The sequence below is a fragment of the Anas acuta genome, chromosome 6 (assembly GCF_963932015.1).
Source record: "Anas acuta chromosome 6, bAnaAcu1.1, whole genome shotgun sequence".
In the NCBI taxonomy this organism is placed as follows: Eukaryota; Metazoa; Chordata; class Aves; order Anseriformes; family Anatidae; genus Anas; species Anas acuta.
This window is the reverse complement of record NC_088984.1, coordinates 27,625,051-27,644,157: the sequence shown is the minus strand read 5'-3', so window position 1 is coordinate 27,644,157 and position 19,107 is coordinate 27,625,051. Positions and strand designations below refer to the sequence as shown.

Sequence of the window (19,107 nt, the reverse complement as noted above, 5' to 3'; positions counted from 1 at the left end):
ACAGTATCTCCATGGTCACCCAGGAGACCTTTTACCACAGTCCAAAACCTACTGTCTCCAGACACTGCCAGCATTTGAGGAAACCTTCCCTCCTGATGTTCAAGGGGAGCTACAGTGCAAAAGCTATAGTGTGGAACACCACAGAAACACACCAACCTGCTTTTAGCTCTTCACAGTTACACAGGGACACATGCAGCGTCAGTTTACTGCTGTACAGCTCCTCCAGCTTACACAAACTCAGCACCATCTCAGGGAGGAACAGATGTTGTAATCACACAAAATTCCATGCAACTTAATTCAAAGCACTTTAGAAACATTTGAAAAAAAATAAACCTTTAACTATGAAAGCATATTATAGATAGGATCACATCACTAGTGGAACGTAGCTGCCTCTGCTCTGCAAAACTGTGGCTGTCTTATTGTTCCCAGCAACATTAGACTACTATCCAAAATCAGGAAAAGGCCTAACTATCAAAGCCTACCTGGAACTACACTCAGGAGTTAATTTTTAATATTTGCAATTATGAGAACTATTTCTGAAAATATTTCAGATATTAAATATCATTCACTGTAGATCATTGATCTGAAATACTTATATTCACAGAAAACTCCATTTTTCTGTGAGGCAGCTGTCCAGAAGAAAGGAGAGCCTCTGAATCTTAGAAATACTGAGATCAGCACTGTGGTTTTGGTTTTGCAACAACCAATTTGTGTGTTGTGTAGTATGTTGCCATATACCTTTATGACAAACTTAACTTGCTAACTCCAGAAAAGGGAAGCTTTCATTTGTAAAAATAAATAAATAAATAAATAAATCTAGATTATTGAATTATTCAGTAACTAGTGGGCTGGATAACATTTCCGAATAGCAAAACTGGCATAAAACAGCACTCGCAATTTGAGATTATATTTAAGAAACTGAGTAAGTCTTCTGTCAGTGCCCATGTTGTGACCAGACAATGGCGTTTGCAGCAAGGCAGGAATCAGCTCCTTCAAACAGCTACTTTTTATCAGCTTTATCTCAGTGCTCAGATAAAAATGTGGAATGATGATGAACAAACACAAAGCAAGGGAGAGGTAATACCTCAGTGCTTATTTCCAAACTAAAGTTTTGCTGTTTTGAAATATATATATAAAATAGCAGAGTAACTCAAAGACCTTGTGCAAGGGATCTTACAGTCCAAGGACATGCCTCAACTTCCATCCAGAAATGTGTTCCTACAGATCTTGTTGCAGAAGCAGGGTCTGAGATGACAGTCAGAAATCTACAAAGATGGATGAAACGAGACACACGCTGAGGGAAATGGGAAAGACAAAAGCCTCCTCCTGCACTGTTTGTCCTTCCACAATCGCATAACATTACCACACAGCTACAGAGCTGCATCAGCCACCCAGAACAATATATTTAGCACTTTCAGAACATATTTCAGTGCAAAGAGCAACACAAAACCCAGCACCAGTACCTGTTCATGCAGCCTAAACACATAGTTAATATTTCTATGGGGAAACGAAGTCCAAAGAAATGAATTCATCTTCTAAAATCCTTGCATTCACTGATTCCACAGTCTCCAGTTTACCGCTGTCCTTTGTGTGTTTCTGGTCTTTGAAAAGTTTAGTAAATAGGCTAAAGTTAACATAGTGTCAATGAGCAAGTTAATCAGTTCCTAGGTTATAGTTTCACACTGTCTCCAAACTCATGTAGGTATTGTATCACAGTGGCTTACATTAAGTGTGTTTTCACAGCTTTTTGAAGTATAAACCTGACTTTTGCTTTGATAAAATTATTCCAGAGCACAGATCCACAGGAATTGATCCATTTGAAGACAAGGAGTCCCATACACTTTGCTGTAGTTTTCAGTAAAAAACACTGAGTCTGCTCATCTTTAAGGGGCAAATGCAAATACCTTTCTTTATTAAATGTACTGCCTGTGGTGCTCTAGATTACACCTTCCCGATTTGATTAGTTATGGCTCCATTTTCTCTTCCAACAGAAAATTCCCACTAAGATTCAGAATTACACACAGGTAAATGATGTGTAAAAAAAAAAAAAAAAATTCTTTACCATCACCAGGAATAAAGATGGCTCCCAGTTGTTGTGCTCATGTCTTCATCTTTCCCCAAGCATCTTTAACATTTACAATAGACTAATCTTTTCTTTTGCTAGATTCTATATGGATGCACTGACTCCTCCTCAAACATATCTAGCCACAATACAGTAGCTTCAGGGGGAGAATTTGTTAGAAAAATGCCATCTGTATTTGTGGTGTTCTATAAACAAAGGTATCACCAATCTGATACACTATAGGTCAACTCTTCCTTTCTTTGGTGTGTTCACTTTTCAGCAACTGAAATCACAAGGCATGAAGTCAATAGATATTTGAGCTATTTAAATAGCTCCAAGGATAAAGGTCATGCCTCTGATGTGATTTATCTTCACGGGAACCCACCCAAATCTTGGAAACCACTGCCTTGGAGATAGGAGATTCTGGGGGTTGTATAGATAAGAGGTTGGTATATTAAAACTAGAGATAGCTTTTTACCAGTGTGTATTTAAATAGCTTAGAGCAAGGCCTCAGGTTAAAAAAAATTACCACCGGTATGTTATACTCAGGGAAGTGCCCACGAAGTCACAGAGTTGTTCTCTCCCACACCGGCTAAGAGACTGGCATCTTCCAGTGCATCCAGAGCCTGGCACAGTAAAGGAAATTGGCAGTTGGGTGTTTGAGCCACTGCTGCTTCATGACCCAGCTCTGTTTTTGGCCATGCTCCTAGCTTCACTTCCAAAATAAGGATAAGTCTCTTAAACAGGAGGGAGACAGCTTATCCCTTTGCAAACCTCAAGTGTAGTTCATTGAGCCAGGCTAAACAGCCAACCATGCCAAAGCAGGTAGTCCCACACTACCATCTTCCCCCAGCCTGCCACATACTCCACTCCCTGCTTCCCTTATGCCAGACCTGGCATTTGTCTAACTCCTCTGTGAATCCAAAAGCTCGAGTACTTAGCCAGAAACTAGCCCTGAAGTAAGTAAATAAAAATAAAACTGACAAAGTAGCAAACTTAGTCAAAGGTCTGCTAAGCATGAGAACTGACACCAGGGAGAAAAGGAGAAGAGGGAAAAGCCTGGGGCTCCCTGAATTCCTCAGGAAAACAGTTCCTACAGAGGTAGCAAAAACATCCAACACCAGCACCATCACTGCACAGCCACGTGCAAACAACATCAGCAAAGAACTTTGTAAATACAAGTGGTGAAATCAGACAAACCTAATGAGCAAGGGCAGTATTTCCCTGACTTGCTGTACATATCAATACCCACACAAAAACAACTGTTCACACTAATTTAAAAAGTTTGACCAGTCCTGTGATGTCTGCTACAAGACGTTTTATTTTTGTCTCAAATTTATTCTGTACAACAGAACTCCAGCTTGTGTAACAGAGACAGCAGCAGCACAATTAAAAAATTCCACCTGAGGCCAGCTCTGTTCAGCAACCAGAGGAAAGGAAGAGAGCTAATTAAAACCATGTTCCCTAAAATCACGAGTCATTAGTTGTATGTCCCAGATAAAACATAGTATCTGTCACAGATGTCTGACCTCAAAACAGAATAGGGAGCAGGGGAGGTGAATGCAGTTACAACAAAACACAGGCTAAAGGAAAATGTGATTTAAGAGCTACTAGAATCACTGGTATTTGTGCTTGGGTGAAAAGGAGAGAAGTGGAGCTGTAGTGGATACTAAGGGCACATTCAGGCAAGCCTGGCAACGATAAACCTTGTGATAAAATTGTGAGTATTGCCTATTTTCTTAGAGATCGGTGTCACGATGATTTAAGTTCTCTTAACTAATCAGCCCAGATAGGAGGGATTTCAGATTAATTAACTACAGGCTTAAACCTGCAAAGGTGTATTCTGCATCTTGAGACCACTGCACACCTTGCAGAGGAGCTGGAAGTATCTTTTGGGAACAAATGTGGGATCCATTACTGTTTAATTTCTAAGTTCTTCTTGCAGTGCCCAAAACACTGCAGACTGCAGCAGCTACCATTTTTGCATCTACAGCAGTCAGAAAGCTCTTGAACCATTAACATGGGAACATCAGTACTGCTGTTACTCCCAGACATTTCTTTCTTCGCTTTCCAATGTTTTCTCTGTGCTATCTGTCATTACCTCATTTTATCATTTTTCTTTTAATTAAAGATTATTATTCAAGGGAGTAAACAGCACAATTTGAGAATTCATTCAGCATGGATAGACACACATATGATATAGTGACTTAAGCAGGGGATCAGGAAATGAGATGCTTTAAGACCTAGCCTGACAGTCTCTCTCCTGGTCTTTATGCTAGTCATTTACAGTCAAATATTTTTCCCTTCCCTCAGCCAGAAGTCCAGCTCAATTCCTTTGGACAGAAGGAAGTTACCCAACAAATGCTGATGCTCCAACTTGTAGCTACACAATCCTCGTGCAGAGAGCAGACAGTTTACATTTATCCTCACCATAGTTACAACACAGATGATCTCAACTATGTTCTCATCAGGTCAATGCACAGCACAGCTTTACAAACACCACAGGCAGGACAAGTTATGTATACCACATCAGCTGGTCAAGGCAAAATTTGACCTAGATGAGAACCTTCTCCCAGCCTGTCTGAAATATGTATCTTTTCCTTGATCTAGTCTGGCTGCAAACTTGATAGCTAATGCTGACTGGTTAACCACAGTCGTCCCATGAAGACAACTCACTGTGGACAAAACCCAGTCACCTTTTGTTGCCCAAGTCACACGGCACTGAGATTATGGAGGAATTCCAACAGAACATGGCTATGCAATGGACAGTGAGTGGACTCCTGGTGCAGCCCCCCCACCCCCTAAGTATCCCTCCCTTCTTATCATGTTGAAGAATCTTCTCTGCACACACCACAGTATGACAGACAGAAGTAGCAATGCTTCTTTCAGCCTCTTCAGTTTTCCACTGGATAATTCTTACTTGCTTAACGAGAGAGTTATGGTTAAAAAAAAATCAGTAATTCACTTCAGCATTAATGTGTTTTTCTACCACACAGGAAAGCAGAAACGGACAAAAAAGTAGATCCCTACCTGTAACTAGCTAATTTCCTGGTATGTTACACACAAGTAAGATTAGTTATTGTGGCAACATTTATTGAGTATATGTACCTGTATCTAGTTCATCCCTCATTTCTCCTCTAAGAAACAGAAGCACTGTTTCTCAACTCAGAGAGCTGCAAAGTCAGGATGGTGTCAGTCTGGAAGCTTCAGATTAATGCAGGATAAACAGACTGAGTCAGACTTTAGTTCCCTTCTGCATCCATATGAGATACTATGGGTACCCAAAGCAGAACAGCAAGGTGACATTAATCCTGTGGAAGGTGCAAAATTCACAATCCATTTCTATCTTTTATATGCAAGCGGGAACATTTTCAGAGCATCAAGGATGAAAGAATCTTCTTAGTAAGTGAAATACTAACAGATCAAGTATAGATTAGACTGAATTAGCAAAACTGTTCCTGTTCACTTTTTGCCCCCCTAAACTGATGTGTTTGCAAGTCATTGCTTTCCTTTCCTTTCTCAGTTAAGAGGAAAAAACAAATAACCCATCTTTCAAGGTTTCTCCAGCAGTCAGGTTTTTCTGTTCCAAACAATTATGACAAGAATTTGCAGCAAACTAGGGGCTGTCCAGGCATCTTCCATTAAGTTTCAAAACAAGCAAACATCAGACCTGCCACCAAAAAAAACCCACATCGCAAACACCCATTTACCTTCCCTCCCTTCTCTCTTCTCCATATTCTCACCCCAACACTACATTGCCTCTTCCATATATGCCAACGAAAGCATTTTATTTCAATGGATCTGAACTGGCAAACCAAGCAAAGAAGGAATTTTGTGAACCTCAATGCAGTTCACTAAACAGACACATACACACATTTGGCCAGGTTCAAGGACATAGTGTGCAAAACAGACTAAGTTTTCTCAGTAACTGTCAACTGTCAAAAAACATCAATGAAAATAACTCTCTACAAGGAATTATACTGAAACTTCCTGACCTAAGTTTCTACATTCCCAAAGTTGTATTAAGAAGTGGAAGATTTTTTTTGAAAATACTGTTTTCCTCCCTTCTGAAAAAATAAGCAGAACAGTGCTTATCTTTGTGGACAAAGACAGAATTCTACTCAACATCACCCATTCCTTCAGTAGAGAGGAGGAAGTTTGGGTTCAGATTTGGAGGGCACTGGGTATTCAGCATTCAATCACCATGCAGGCATTAAGCAGAATGTGATTTACTTCACTTTCAAAGTTGAGTGAGCTGCCACAGGGAGCGGCACCATTACTGTGCACTAAGAATATCCAAGCACAGGGGGAGCGCAGAGGAGTTGGGCATTGTAAATTCATATTCCAACTTATTGCACACTAACTTTCTTGTACAGACAAGCCCTTAGACTAATAGGCACCTGGGAGTCTTCAAGTCTGAGTGCCCAATAAATAAAAAGGCTATTTTATTATACTTTTTTTTATTGGTGCTCTGGAACCAAGCTCTGATGTCCCTACTCAGACAATGCTTCCATTGAAATCAAGTCTTGGTCTATTATTAAATACTGTTTCTTTTACAGCTGCAAGCTTTCTAGGTTAGAGGATTTAGTATCAATCCAAATCACTAATCTCAGTCTAAAGGGAACTGTGCATGCATTTATTTTGATTTTATATAGGTACCTAGATACTGTTAGATTCAATAGACTTGCACTCTTGTCTAGTGAAGTAAGTCTTCTCAAGTCTATCAATTGCCAACTCAGATAAACTCAAAAGAAAATCAAAATTCAAGTTTCATCTTGTTTTAAAAACTGCTCCAGATTCAGTTGTTTGTGACAGAGACAAGAATCACTAAAAGGTTTGAAAGTCATCAGCAGCTTTCAGTTCAAATTTACCAAGCTTTAAATGCACGATGGACACTCAGAACAGAAAATAGCATATATTTGAAGGCCCCGCTGCAGTAAATTCATATAGCATTAATCCTCTAGGTATTCTGAGCTGCTACTCCCTACCACCACAGCTATCTTCCATACTGACAGACGAGACTTGAGTAGAGCCCACTGGACTCAATGAAACACCACCAGAGATGAAGTTGCCTAGAATGGACAACCCAATTTATCAACTCCCCAACCACAGCGAGCAGCAGCCATGTTACAGCTAATCCGGCTAGCAATAGCCAGGCACTACTAGGAATTATTTATGCAATTCTATGCAGCTGCAAGGAAGCAATAGCAGAAGTGAGCCCTAGACTAAGAAAGCAGATCTGGACAGCATTTGCTTTTTAGCTTCATCTGCAAGAAGCTGCTCTGATTCTGACAAAGGAATCCATTTCCCCCCCACCCCCTTCCTCCCCAAGACACCCAGCCAGCACACGAAGGAAGCAATCACTTACATACATGTTATTTTAACTTCCTTCCTGCTACACTTTTTGCTTTTTTAGAACGATGGGTCAACGACAAACATTTTCCTTCTAGGCAGCTCACTCACAGTGGTGTTCATGGAAAGTTTGACAGCTTTATCTTCCTTCTGAGCTACTTACAGCTGTGACTCCATTACTTTGAAGTCAACTTGGATTCACTTGGAATGAAGTGCAGACATCAGTGACTCAGGCTTAGCGTGTCACCTGTGTTTGTTATCTTGCAGTAGACAATTTAATCAGGTTTTTTTTTTTTTTTTTTTTTGTCTAGGCACAAGGACAAGAAAAAAGTTGATCAGCATTTCACAGGCTTGTTTCTTCACTGCTAGCAGGCCATTTAACATCTGATAGTCCATATAAAAAGGTCTTCCCAGGGTCTTACAGTGTTTGGGTTGTTCTTTTTATAGTGCAGAAGGTCATTAATGAGCAAGTGAAAGCAGCATGGAAATAGCTAGACAAGTCTTGTTGAGTTAATAAGAAACTGTCATTCTGCTTCAGTACTTTTTCATTAAGCCTAGCAATGATCACGTCTACGGAGACTGATGGTACAAATCTATTTTAATGCTCAATTTAGTTCCCCAAGTCTTGAGTTCCCCCCCCCTTTTTTTTAAGCATGGCTTTTTCAGTTTAGAAATTTGAGGAAAAACACTACACTTCAGATTTACAGAGGCAGTTCAAAAGCTAAAACTCCTGTTAAAATAAAGAGCTAGATGTACCCTGACTTTCTGAAAAGACTAGACACTCTAAATCAAATTTGTCCTCCTGCTCTTATGAAACAGTACATGTTTCTCTACAAAGTCACTCACCATATTGTCATACTTTGCATGTCTCCCAGGACTAGCATCCTTTGGTTGTCGTTGAGTTTAAGTGTCACACAGAAATTAACTTCTCATTGCTTAAATAGGAGCAAGGCACAGACACCACCTTTAACTGAGTCTTAAGTATCACAAGCCCGTCATGCATCACTAACTAACAATGAGTCCACAAAGCCACTTCTTTCTAAGAACTCCATTACAAGAAAAGCTTTAGTAACTCTTTAGCTGCACTTCTCTCTCCCATGTAATTTCAGTGCTTCTGCCTAGAAAGTTAATCACCTTTGTTGTTGCCAGGTCTCTTTCCAGAGAGGATTATCTACCTGTATTTCTCAGCTTCTGTTACTAGATCCCAGCACTTTCTCTTACACAGCTTTTACCATTGTGCTTATTATTCCAATCAAGTGACTTGGAAGAAGTTCAGCATCATACAGGTCACAAGGAAAGCCAATTTATGGAAGTGACCTCTGTGTCACTCTGAGGTGCCATCAGGTCACTTAAGGCTCCATCTCTATACACCACCACCCCTGATTATGCACACGAAGCTGTGCTGGCAGTGGTACAGTACTCAGTAACTTAGGCCTAAAGTCAGGCATATGAACTCCAAGAGGAGGATAGAAAAGATTGGAGCAAAGTTCAGCAAAGAAAACTGATGGAAAACAGCTATGTGTTCCCTTTTGTACCTCACATGTACGAAACCTTCATGTGTGTATCAGACTAGACCAGCTAACACTGAGCAATACCAGCTCTCTCCTGCTGTTTTTAACACTAAAGAAAACAGTGCAGTGCATTAGTGAGGGAGTTTCATTCTCTTATGTGTTATTCTCCAGCATTTGTTAGCTAAACCTCTTAACTCTCCCAGCTACCCATTGCTCACACCAGGGAAGTTCCTAAAGCACACCTTTTCACACAGCATGGGTTTCATCTCTTAGTTGATTTCTCTTTTCTGAACTCCACACATATGGAATTTCTTGTTAGTAAGCCCGTAACGACTGTACATCTCAGCTCTGAAAACTCCCTCTAGAGCTGCTTCCACAGAACTCGTTTTTATGTTAGTTTCTTTTCCTTTTCTCCTTACAACAACCTACCAAAAGTCCCTAGATCTTTCAAGGCAAAGTACTACTTCCTGCAGAGCAGATACTGTGGTAAGGTTCCTGAAGGCTTGAAATCTCAGATCATTAAGGTCACGTAAAGGTGAAAAGTGTTTAAAGGACACTGAAAAAGAGGTGAGAAAGATAAGATGCATCCCAACATGCCAAAAATACTGCAGGATTCAAGTCATGTAAATAAAGGGGTTTCCATTATAGGCTATGCTGTTTTGGTGGAATGCTTCATAAACCCACCAATCTGAGGTAACTGAAGAATTCTCCCATTATTCTATTCCATGAGTGCTTCCCACCTTTTCCACTGTTGCACAAACAGTACAATGCAACTAAAGAGTGTTTTTCCCTCCCAGTCACACTTCTGCCAGCTGAGCACTGGTAACTTTCTCAGTATTAGCACTCTAGACATTAGTGCTGCTGCCAAGAAGGAAAAAAGCAAAGAGTTTAGTTAAATCTATAGCATACACCCCCATCTACCTTAAAACACATCTAGCACCTGTGTTGGAGTCATGACTAGCATTACCACAGTAATGCTCTGAAGACAGAGCAAACAATAGATTGAGAACGTAGAAGCAGCAGTAAGGGCTGGTGGAACTGACACCAGAGCAGCAATTGCTTTACAGTCAAAAGGCTTATTTTTTTTTAGCTGTACTTTCCTGGTGAGGCAGAAGGTGGGCAGCAAAGCAGCAGAAAGAGCATAGCCACTCTTAACACCTATACACCATTCAGAGCAGCAAACATGTATTCCCTTATTGTGTTCCTGGTTCTTTCAACACCTAGTTAGCTCTGTGACATCAAGCCTTTTAAACTTAGTACAACACAAAATAATAATAATTAAAAAAAAAAAAAGCCTGCAAAGGTATTAGCAAGAACTTACACAATGCTTAAGAGCTTCTGAAGGCTTAGATATAAAAAAAAAAGAAATAACAGACCACAGCCTTGGGAAGTTTCCTCTTTTTTTGTGTTGTCATTGGGGAAAAAAAAATAAAAAGAAAGCCTATTTAAAGACTTATCTCCCTCTAGGTATTTTTATTCCATAGCCTGCACCATAGAGGTTCAACTTTTCTTACTACACACTATCATTTCTCGATACCTGAGGTAGATCTCCCAAAATCACAACCTTCTGACCACCTAAAGATGATGTTCTGTTTGACAAAAGGTAGTTTCCTTGCTCTTCAATCTGCACTTCACAACTTCTAGAGACAACTGCAAGAGGTATCAGCAAAGTCATTTTTCATGCTGCCATCACTGCTTTCTTCTTGCTGTCTCATCAGGACCAGCCTTTGGTTGTACAGGGCTCTACATGTCAGTATCATATACAAGCTGCTATCTAACTCCTTCTTCAATTTTGATTAAGTCAATATAATCGGCCAGCATGGAACTATGCAGGCGTTGCCTCCTTTCTGGAGACAGGAAGATACTGGAGTTTTTCTCCCCCAGGCAAGAAATAAGAGGTGTGAGCTGTGATTTGTGATGAAATTCAGAGCCATGCAAAACTTGCCTGGTTTCAGATTTCATTACCCCTGCACTAGAAAGGTTTGGCAAGGTAAAAAAACCTCCACCAATTAAGGTCATGCAACATCCAGAGTTCAGGAAGTTTCCAGCATGCAGCAAGGTGGTAAGTCACAGCTTCAGTCAATTCTTCTCTTGAAATTTGTTCAAGTTCTCAAGTCCCATAGGGTTTTTTCATGGGCCAAGAAGCTGCCAAGAAGCTACACATGCCCCAACAAAAGTAAATAGGCTCATTTTAACTTTACAAAGAGTCACAGGGAACAGAACAGCTGGGAATGCTATGTTCCTTCTTGGGCTTGAAATATCAGCCTTACAGCCAGAAAAAGACTGGTGTACCCCTTCAGAAGGAAGCTCAGAACAAGACAATAGCAATTCCCCCACTCTAAGGATTCAACATTTTCAACAGTGCTGTAAACCTCAGCAGCAACAAACTTCAGAAATAACTGTTCACACTGTTACATAGAATTTGATCCCCACCACATTTGACATAAGTTATGAGGTTTAACTACATATTTAGTTTGAATTCCCATCTCCCTCAGCCCTTTCCTGACCAACATCCTAAGAGACATGAGACTGCTCCCACTCTGTAAGACAAAAAGCTCTGCAAATATCCCAGGTCATTCACTAAAGGCTATACCCTGAGTACACTTCTCTGTTAGGTGATCCTTAGACAACTTTTCCCTAAGTTTGGAAGTGGTGATAAGGCATAAGAGGGGAAGATCCATCTCCAAGATCCTCTTTCCCACCTAAAAAGTAATGTGATCTTTTGTAGTAACGCATTTCAGTGTCATGTCCTGACCACAAATTGCACCCTTCTACAATGCTTTTCACACATCCTTGAAACAATGGCTCTCTCTACTGGTGCCTTAACATCCTATGCCACAAGCCAACTCCGCAGAGAAAACCACTGCACACCCACAGCAAAATAACTTGCTTTTTTTCTGCTCCTCTTTCTCCAGGCTTGAGATTCCCTCTTTTAGGGGGTGGCTGCCAAACACTGTCCTTAAACATACATTGGAAAGACATCTCCTACTGCTTAAGAATTGCTTACTTCTACAGTTTAATCGCACAACTTCAACTAAAGCTGGTAAGCAAACTGCCTCCTGGGGCTTTGTCAGGAAGTGAGAGCACTATTTTACAGATCCCCTGGTTTTATTTTCATTGTTTTTTTAAACATGGAATTTCCCTAACAGTTGAGGTCAAATAATAGACAGCACCGCAGTACTAACCTAGCAGCTTCATGGCTCATAGGTCACCTGTAAGCTTCTAATTAAAAAACATCCCTTTATTACTGCTGGCTGCTTTTAGGTTTCAGGAGAGATGTTTTACCCGTTATCATCACTTGAAGGCTCAATACTGGTTCAAGGATTTGGAATTAGACCTGAACTCAAGTCTTCAATTCTAAAATACACCTAAAAAGCACCCAAGAAAGGAGAAAAAAAAAAAGGAAGAGCAGTATTATTGTCACTTTTGACTCTACGAAGTCAAAACTTCGTTAAGACTTCAGTTAAAACTTGGTTAAAACCCCAGACTTATCTTTGAAGGGTTGTTTTATTATTTTTTTTTTTAGCCTTACCCATCAATTCCCAGTTTGAGCCAAAATGTAGCCAGTAGCTACTATTTAAGCTAAGTCAACCTTTTTACTACACTAGTCATTGAGAAAGTATACATTTGCCAAGACTAGCAGAAATCCTTAACTCATTCCAAGAAGACACTGTGACAGCAAGTCACAAACTTCTCTAAGGGTGAGGTAGTTAAAAACCATAATCACTTTTTTTTTTTTTTTTTTTTAAGAACTAAAGCTATTCTCTCATCCTATGGTTTGGCTACTTGTTTACTCAGACCAATGGCACTGAACCACAGCTGCAGCACAGATGTTCACTGAAAAACTATTTTGCACAAACCTGAGCCTGGCCTAACCTGACCGTGAGTTTATCTTCATTTTTACAGATCTGACGGAAGGCCTGAATGCAGTATTATACAAAAAGCAACCTGCTTTGACCACTTTGTGAGCTTTACTAAAAAGATTTAAGTTTACAGAGGAAAAAAAAATTAACTTCTATGAAAAGTACTAAAAACAAGACAGACTTGTTTTCCACTTCCTTTGTTTCTATATTAGTCAGGCATTTTAATTACATTATTGTCTATCACAATGTGTAACAGCGAAGCATCAGAGTGGAATTTCTTGGCAATTGTAGCCCAACAATAGTGGCCTCTCTGATCTACGTTCACAGTTAGAAAGGACAGCCACTGCCTCCTATTTACACAGACAGATCTCTTGCCAAATTTCCTCTCTCAAGATTAAAACATACGACAGCAACAGCACATAAGCATTTTTAGGGCACTTGCACAAAATCACAGAACCACAGAACATCCCAAATTGGAAGGGACCCACAAGGATCATCCAGTCCAAGTCCTGGCTCCACATAGGACCACCCAAAAAGTCAGACTGTGTCAGAGTATTTATTGTCCAAATGTTTCTTAGCTCCAACAAGCTTGGGACCATGACCATTCCCCTGGGGAGTCTGTTCTGGTGCTCAACCACCCTCTTGGTGAAGTGCCTTTTCCTAACACCCACTCTGAACCTCCTCTGATGCAGCTCCATGGTGTTCCTTTGGGTCCTTGCACTGTCCCCATATACCAGAGATCAGCATCTGCCTCTCCACACCACCTCAGCCTTCTCTGATATGGGCTGAACAAACCAAGTGACTCTGGCCACTCCTCATACTCCTTACCCTCTAGACCCTTCATCATCTTCATAACACTCCTTTGGAGGCTAAATGTTTTATGTCCTTCTTATAATGTCATGACCAAAGCCACACAGTGTTGAGTGAGGTTGCACCAGTGTGGAGTACAGCAGAACAGTCACCCCCATGGACAAGTTGACTGTGCTTGACTTGATGCACACTTTCTGCCCTGTGTCTGGCCTTGTCTCCTCGGGAAGAACACGCTTCAAGTGGGAGGTTTTGCACGTTTAAGTTTCATTTAATTATTCCCATTCTTCATAGTAAATAAACAGGTCCCCATCCACTGCACTTCACTAACATCCTGTCTATTGGTGTGAAAGTGCTTTCTGTGTGATGAGACTGCTTTAAAACAGGACTGTGAAAAACTAAAAGGCTACATGAAGTTTGTTGTTCAGGTACATATCGATTCACTCAAATTAAAGACATAACCACGCACTCCAGACTAGATGGGTGTTAAAGGAAAACTAACAAGTTACACAGAAAACACATTACCAGAAACAAGATGTATGGTGATTGCAGAAAACCAGGTAGTTAAGTTCTGGAGGCCTTTATGCTATTTGAGTCATACAAGACAGCTATGTATTAGTCTTAAACACCAGCTAAGCTGGGTTTCTGACTGATACAATGCTAAGTACCAGGGACTCCAGAATCACAGGGATAAGTCCGATAACACAGACTGCTCTCAGTCTAGGCCTTGACAAGTCTATCAGCTTTTATTTATAGTAAGCAAGCCCAAGGAGAGGGGCTTCAGTAGAATTTATAGGAAACTACCTCAAAGCAGCAGCCTCTAAAGGCAAGATAAAATAAAACAATAATATCCAACTAGAATAACAAAGTTTTTGGCCTTACCCCTCACTCAAATAAAATTGTTTTATGTATTTTTTTTTTGTTAAGCTCTAATTATATTTCATGCTCAAAATGAGCTTTTTTTTTTTTTTTGACTACTCTGATATTCTTGTAAAAAGAGCAGTGTGCCATGAGAGCGCACACTTAAACAAAATCCTTGCATTTAGGTCACACCTCTCAAAATCAACTGCCTGCTCTAGATCAATTCACCACAAGACAAGAAGCAAAGTGAAGCTTTTTTTTATGCTGTAGTTTTACAAATGCACCTCTTAGAGTCATTTTCAGAAAATATATTCCAAACAAGTCTTCACAGAACATTCATGCAGAAGTCAGTCATTTAAATGTGTAATATAAGTTTTCTATGAGGATTAAGCTACAAAAAATAAGCACTTACTGCTGTTGCTAAAGTCACTGGAACCTATGGGTTCATGTCACTACTAAAACAAAAAAAAAAAATCAGACCATCTTCTAACATACTTCAAGATCTTCGAATGAATTACATTAAATGTAACAATTATTAAAATACTAACCACTATTAAATATGCAAGGCATCTACAAATGAGTCTGGATCTTCATTGCACCTTAAGAGAATGGGACTTGCCAGCCTCTGTAATGAAGAGACAAGTGATCTCCAAGGAGAGAAGCAGCTACCTGCTAGGGCCATTACAACTGTATGAGCTATTCATTATATAGTACTGACATTATTCCGAAGTTTCAGGGTTTACAATTGTGAAAAACATGGTGAAGTTAAGGCAGAACTTCAATCAAGATTTACCTATACTTTTTTTTTTTTTTTTTGAATCAACAGTTTAAATTTTGATGGTTAATTCTGTTATTGCTCTCTCAATTTCCCTTTTTTATTTTTAAAAACAGGATTTAGAGCCTGAATCTGGATCAGGTCTTTTGAAATCTTCCAGCCATCACAAAATACAGAAAGAAGTCTGGAATAAAAACAAGTAACTCTGAAAAACAGTAACAGAAAAGAAGAGAAACTTTCCTAATTGCAGATTTTAAAAAAAGGAGTTCGCAGAAGCTTTGATATTGCACGTCCTGTGGCAACAAAATTTCCTGTCCCTTCTCCAGGAAGGGCTATGTACTTACCTTAGGGACCACTTCTAATTATGGTTCAAACTCAGAATGCAACACAGTAAGCACTGTTGGGCTTGTACTACAGATTGCTTCGTATCATCAGTATAAAGTTAAGGTAGCATAACATTCACTCGCTTGTAGATCAAATCATATGCAGAAAACTGTTAAGTGAGACATGTACATACATGACTCATCCATGCACAGACACCTGATTAACGGTAGAACACTGTTCTTCCTTATAATCCCTTCATAGGGACAACTGGAAAATACAGCTGCAGCAGTGGAAAACACTTCAGGCCTGGTAAAAAGCATGTTCTGCTTTCCCCGCACTGATCTAACAACTGGTCTTTGGGCAAAGTGAAATAGGTGGGTCCCTGTGCACAGTAAACATCTATATTAAAAGAAACCTCAGGAACAGTTTCATCAACAGCAGATAATATGGGGCAATACAAGGCGAAAATAAAACCCAACAACCACACAGCAATTCTTTATTTAATCAGCAGACATCAGGATTTATGCTAAAAAATAAACCAAACTGATTTATGGAGGAAAATAGCTTCCTTCATCTTTTCCTCCAATTTATCATCAGTAAGTACGCACAACTTGAAGTTGTCTTCACTCTTCAGGTTCTCATGCACAACCTGCAGACCCAGTAGCACAGGAACACATTTCAGCTGGGATACAACCGTGGTCTGTGGCCATTCTAGTGAAGTCCTAGTGTAGAAATACTGATTTTCTCTTACAAGTAATGCTTTTGAAGCAACAGAAGTGGTACAAGAATCTGAGCAATTGCTGTTTGCCAGGAGATTAATCAGTACCCCTTATCACCACATAAAAGCACATACAATTTCTAGAATAGGGGTGCTGCAGAGACAAAAGCCATATAGAACTTCGGACAATCTGACAAAGGTAGATCCAGCATTCAAAACTCAAAAAAAAAAAAAAAAAGGCAGCTATAAATACAGACAACACCACGATGCAGAATTAGTTGTACATAAGGTTAATGAACAAAAGCTGGTCTTTTAGCATCTTCCTGAACAGTGCATGCATTTTTCTAATGATTTCAATGGGATATATAGCACGGGTATATAGAGGAATAAGATATTATAATCCATTACTACAAAACAGAATGAAAGGGAGGGATTCAGACAACTTTATTTCCAGGCTTTTGTTTAGCAGTTGCTTACAAGATCAAAGACAAAGGAAAATTCATGTCTTCAGGAATTTTTTCTGGTGAATAGTAATGATCAACTTCTATTAAAAGTAATTCAATTATTAAGCCTCAAGTAACATACATCAATCATCACCAATGGTCAGAAATATCGTAACTATACAAAGTACAATATATATATTTTTAAGTCAAAATTCAAGGATCATTAGTTGTATTAAGTAGACATGATAATTTTTTTTCTTCTCTAGACCACACTAGTGAAGCAGAAAATCCTTAAGTACATCTACTTGAGTGTATGTTTACAACAAACAGGCTGAGGTTATTTAGGCACACCTGTCTGCATTAGGGTGGTACCTAGAAATAAAGTTGAATTTTGTGGAGCCCTCTTACACTGTACAGAGAGACAGTCAAAACTTGTGTGAGGTTAACCATGAGGCCAGAGATAGCCTGAAGCTCAAAACTCACCGGTCTCATATTCCAGCTTCCCTCTGCTAGCTATCATGGTCTTCTACGATTTGTCTTCAGAAGGCAGGTAAGTGTTAGCCTCAGCACATCGGAGAGCAGTCAGAGCAGCAGAACAGCTAATTAGAACAAGATGATTTATTAAAAATTAATAGCTTTCTTAACATCCTCCTCCCCCCTCCTTTTTTTTGGATGTTCATTACAGTCCTGATGATTTGTTGCATCTTTCCCACCATAAGTGAAGATTGACATTAAGATTCTTGGTGTATTTGATTAACTCAGGTGGAATAAAGAACAAAACATGGGCAAAAAGAACAAAAATCAAGTGATTTTTTTTTTCCTAAGAGTCACAAAGTTATAAGACAGAGCAAATTCTCATACCTAGGATTACATGAAAACAGTATTTTCATCCTATTAACAACGTGACACATTCCTCTCTGACAAAAATATTACATAAAAATGAACACATTAATAGAACAGATTTACCTCTAAAATGTTTGTAGTCTGAAGAAGCAATCACCAGAGTATTCAAAAACTTACTGCCCGGATCAATATATACCACTTCAATAGTGATTTGGTTTGGAAAGTCTTGTGTTTTTCCCAGGAAAAAATCAGAAGAGAAATGTGGGGATGAAAAGTGCCTGTGTGGCAAAAGCACAAAGTGGAAGAAAGCGACAACAGGGGAGAGGGGAGGAGGCCCAGCCGAGTCACACAGCAGTGTGCAGCCTGCCTGCTCTTCTGAGGAGGACAGAACCTCCCGATCACCTGGTTCAGGCCACTTGCCTCCAACAGTCACCTCAACCAGCAGCCGAGAAATGGCACTCATCGGTGCTTACATACACTTAAACTCCTCCTTCATGACAAAAACACAAAACCAAGGGCTATTTAGTGCGGCCTTACCTGCTCCCACACAGCGCCACAGCTCCGCTGCCCCCAGCCCTCGCCACCACAAAATGGCCGCCCCCTCAGCGTGCCACAGGCCCGGCACAAGGGGAGGGAGCGGCCCCGCCCCTCAGGGGCGGTTTCCCGCCTCACGGCCCCCTCCGCACAGCTCCGTCAGCCCCGCCGCAGGCTTTACCTCAGGGGTGCCGCGCGAAGGGCTCCCTCCCTCCTCCTCAAGCAGCAGGCTTATTTATTTGCCCAGGCGTTATCCACACAGGTAGGTGTGGGAGAAGCTGCCACTCATGGAGGCTTTCTGGCAGGTTAACATTTAAAAAAAAAAAAAAAAAGTCATGTTTCAGCAGATGAGGGCAGCAGGTACCTCATGAGGAGCAGCAGGTGAGCCCAGACAAGCCCCAGCTCCAAGCAGCCTGCACCCTTACGTCCTCCCCAAGAACAGGTAGAACATAACAGTCCCTCACCTCACCCAGCTGACCTCCTCCAGCCAGGCAGGTGCAAAGCTATGCTCCCTGTCAAATTTTTAAGACCACTCTTAAAAGAGCTAGGAAATGGAAGTAGCTTCTCCAAGCCTTCTCATAAAGGGACAGCACAGACTGATGTTAAAAGGATAATTAGATATGCTTCAGAGCAGCATCTTAAATAACTGTAAATTCTGGAAAAGTTTTCTTCACTGAGAAGCACTAGTGACTAGAGCCATGGTGGGAGGACAGGGAGGCTCCCTGAAGCATCACTGTAAGACCAGTTAAATGACCTGGTACAGTCCTCCCTTCAGCATTAGGGACCCCAGCCTTGCTTCCACTGATACAGGTTCTTTCCCCAGATCCTGTGTCCTAGCTCAGAGCTTCAGAAATGGGTTCTGTAACACTGACTGTTCATATTGTTCTGATTTCACTGCATTGGTCCTCTGACATCAGAATTTTAGGCTTATTTTAAAACTTCACTTGTTTCCTCAAAACATCATTATTTTCTGTGACTAAATAAAACCCCTGTGCTTGCTCCCTAATAACTTCA

The 19,107-nt window shown here is 40.4% G+C and overlaps 1 long non-coding RNA gene across 1 annotated transcript in view; it reads right to left on the bottom strand.

Moving 5' to 3' along the window:
- LOC137858401 (uncharacterized) overlaps nucleotides 1-18,225 on the bottom strand; it is a 36,226-nt gene extending 18,001 nt beyond the window's left edge. Inside the window, exons 1-2 of the long non-coding RNA XR_011097694.1 lie at nucleotides 18,097-18,225; nucleotides 17,200-17,315 (exon numbers count right to left, since the gene is read on the bottom strand). This is a non-coding gene — a long non-coding RNA (uncharacterized lncRNA). The remainder of the gene's footprint in view (nucleotides 1-17,199; nucleotides 17,316-18,096) is intronic.
- Between the last annotated feature and the right edge of the window lie 882 nt (nucleotides 18,226-19,107).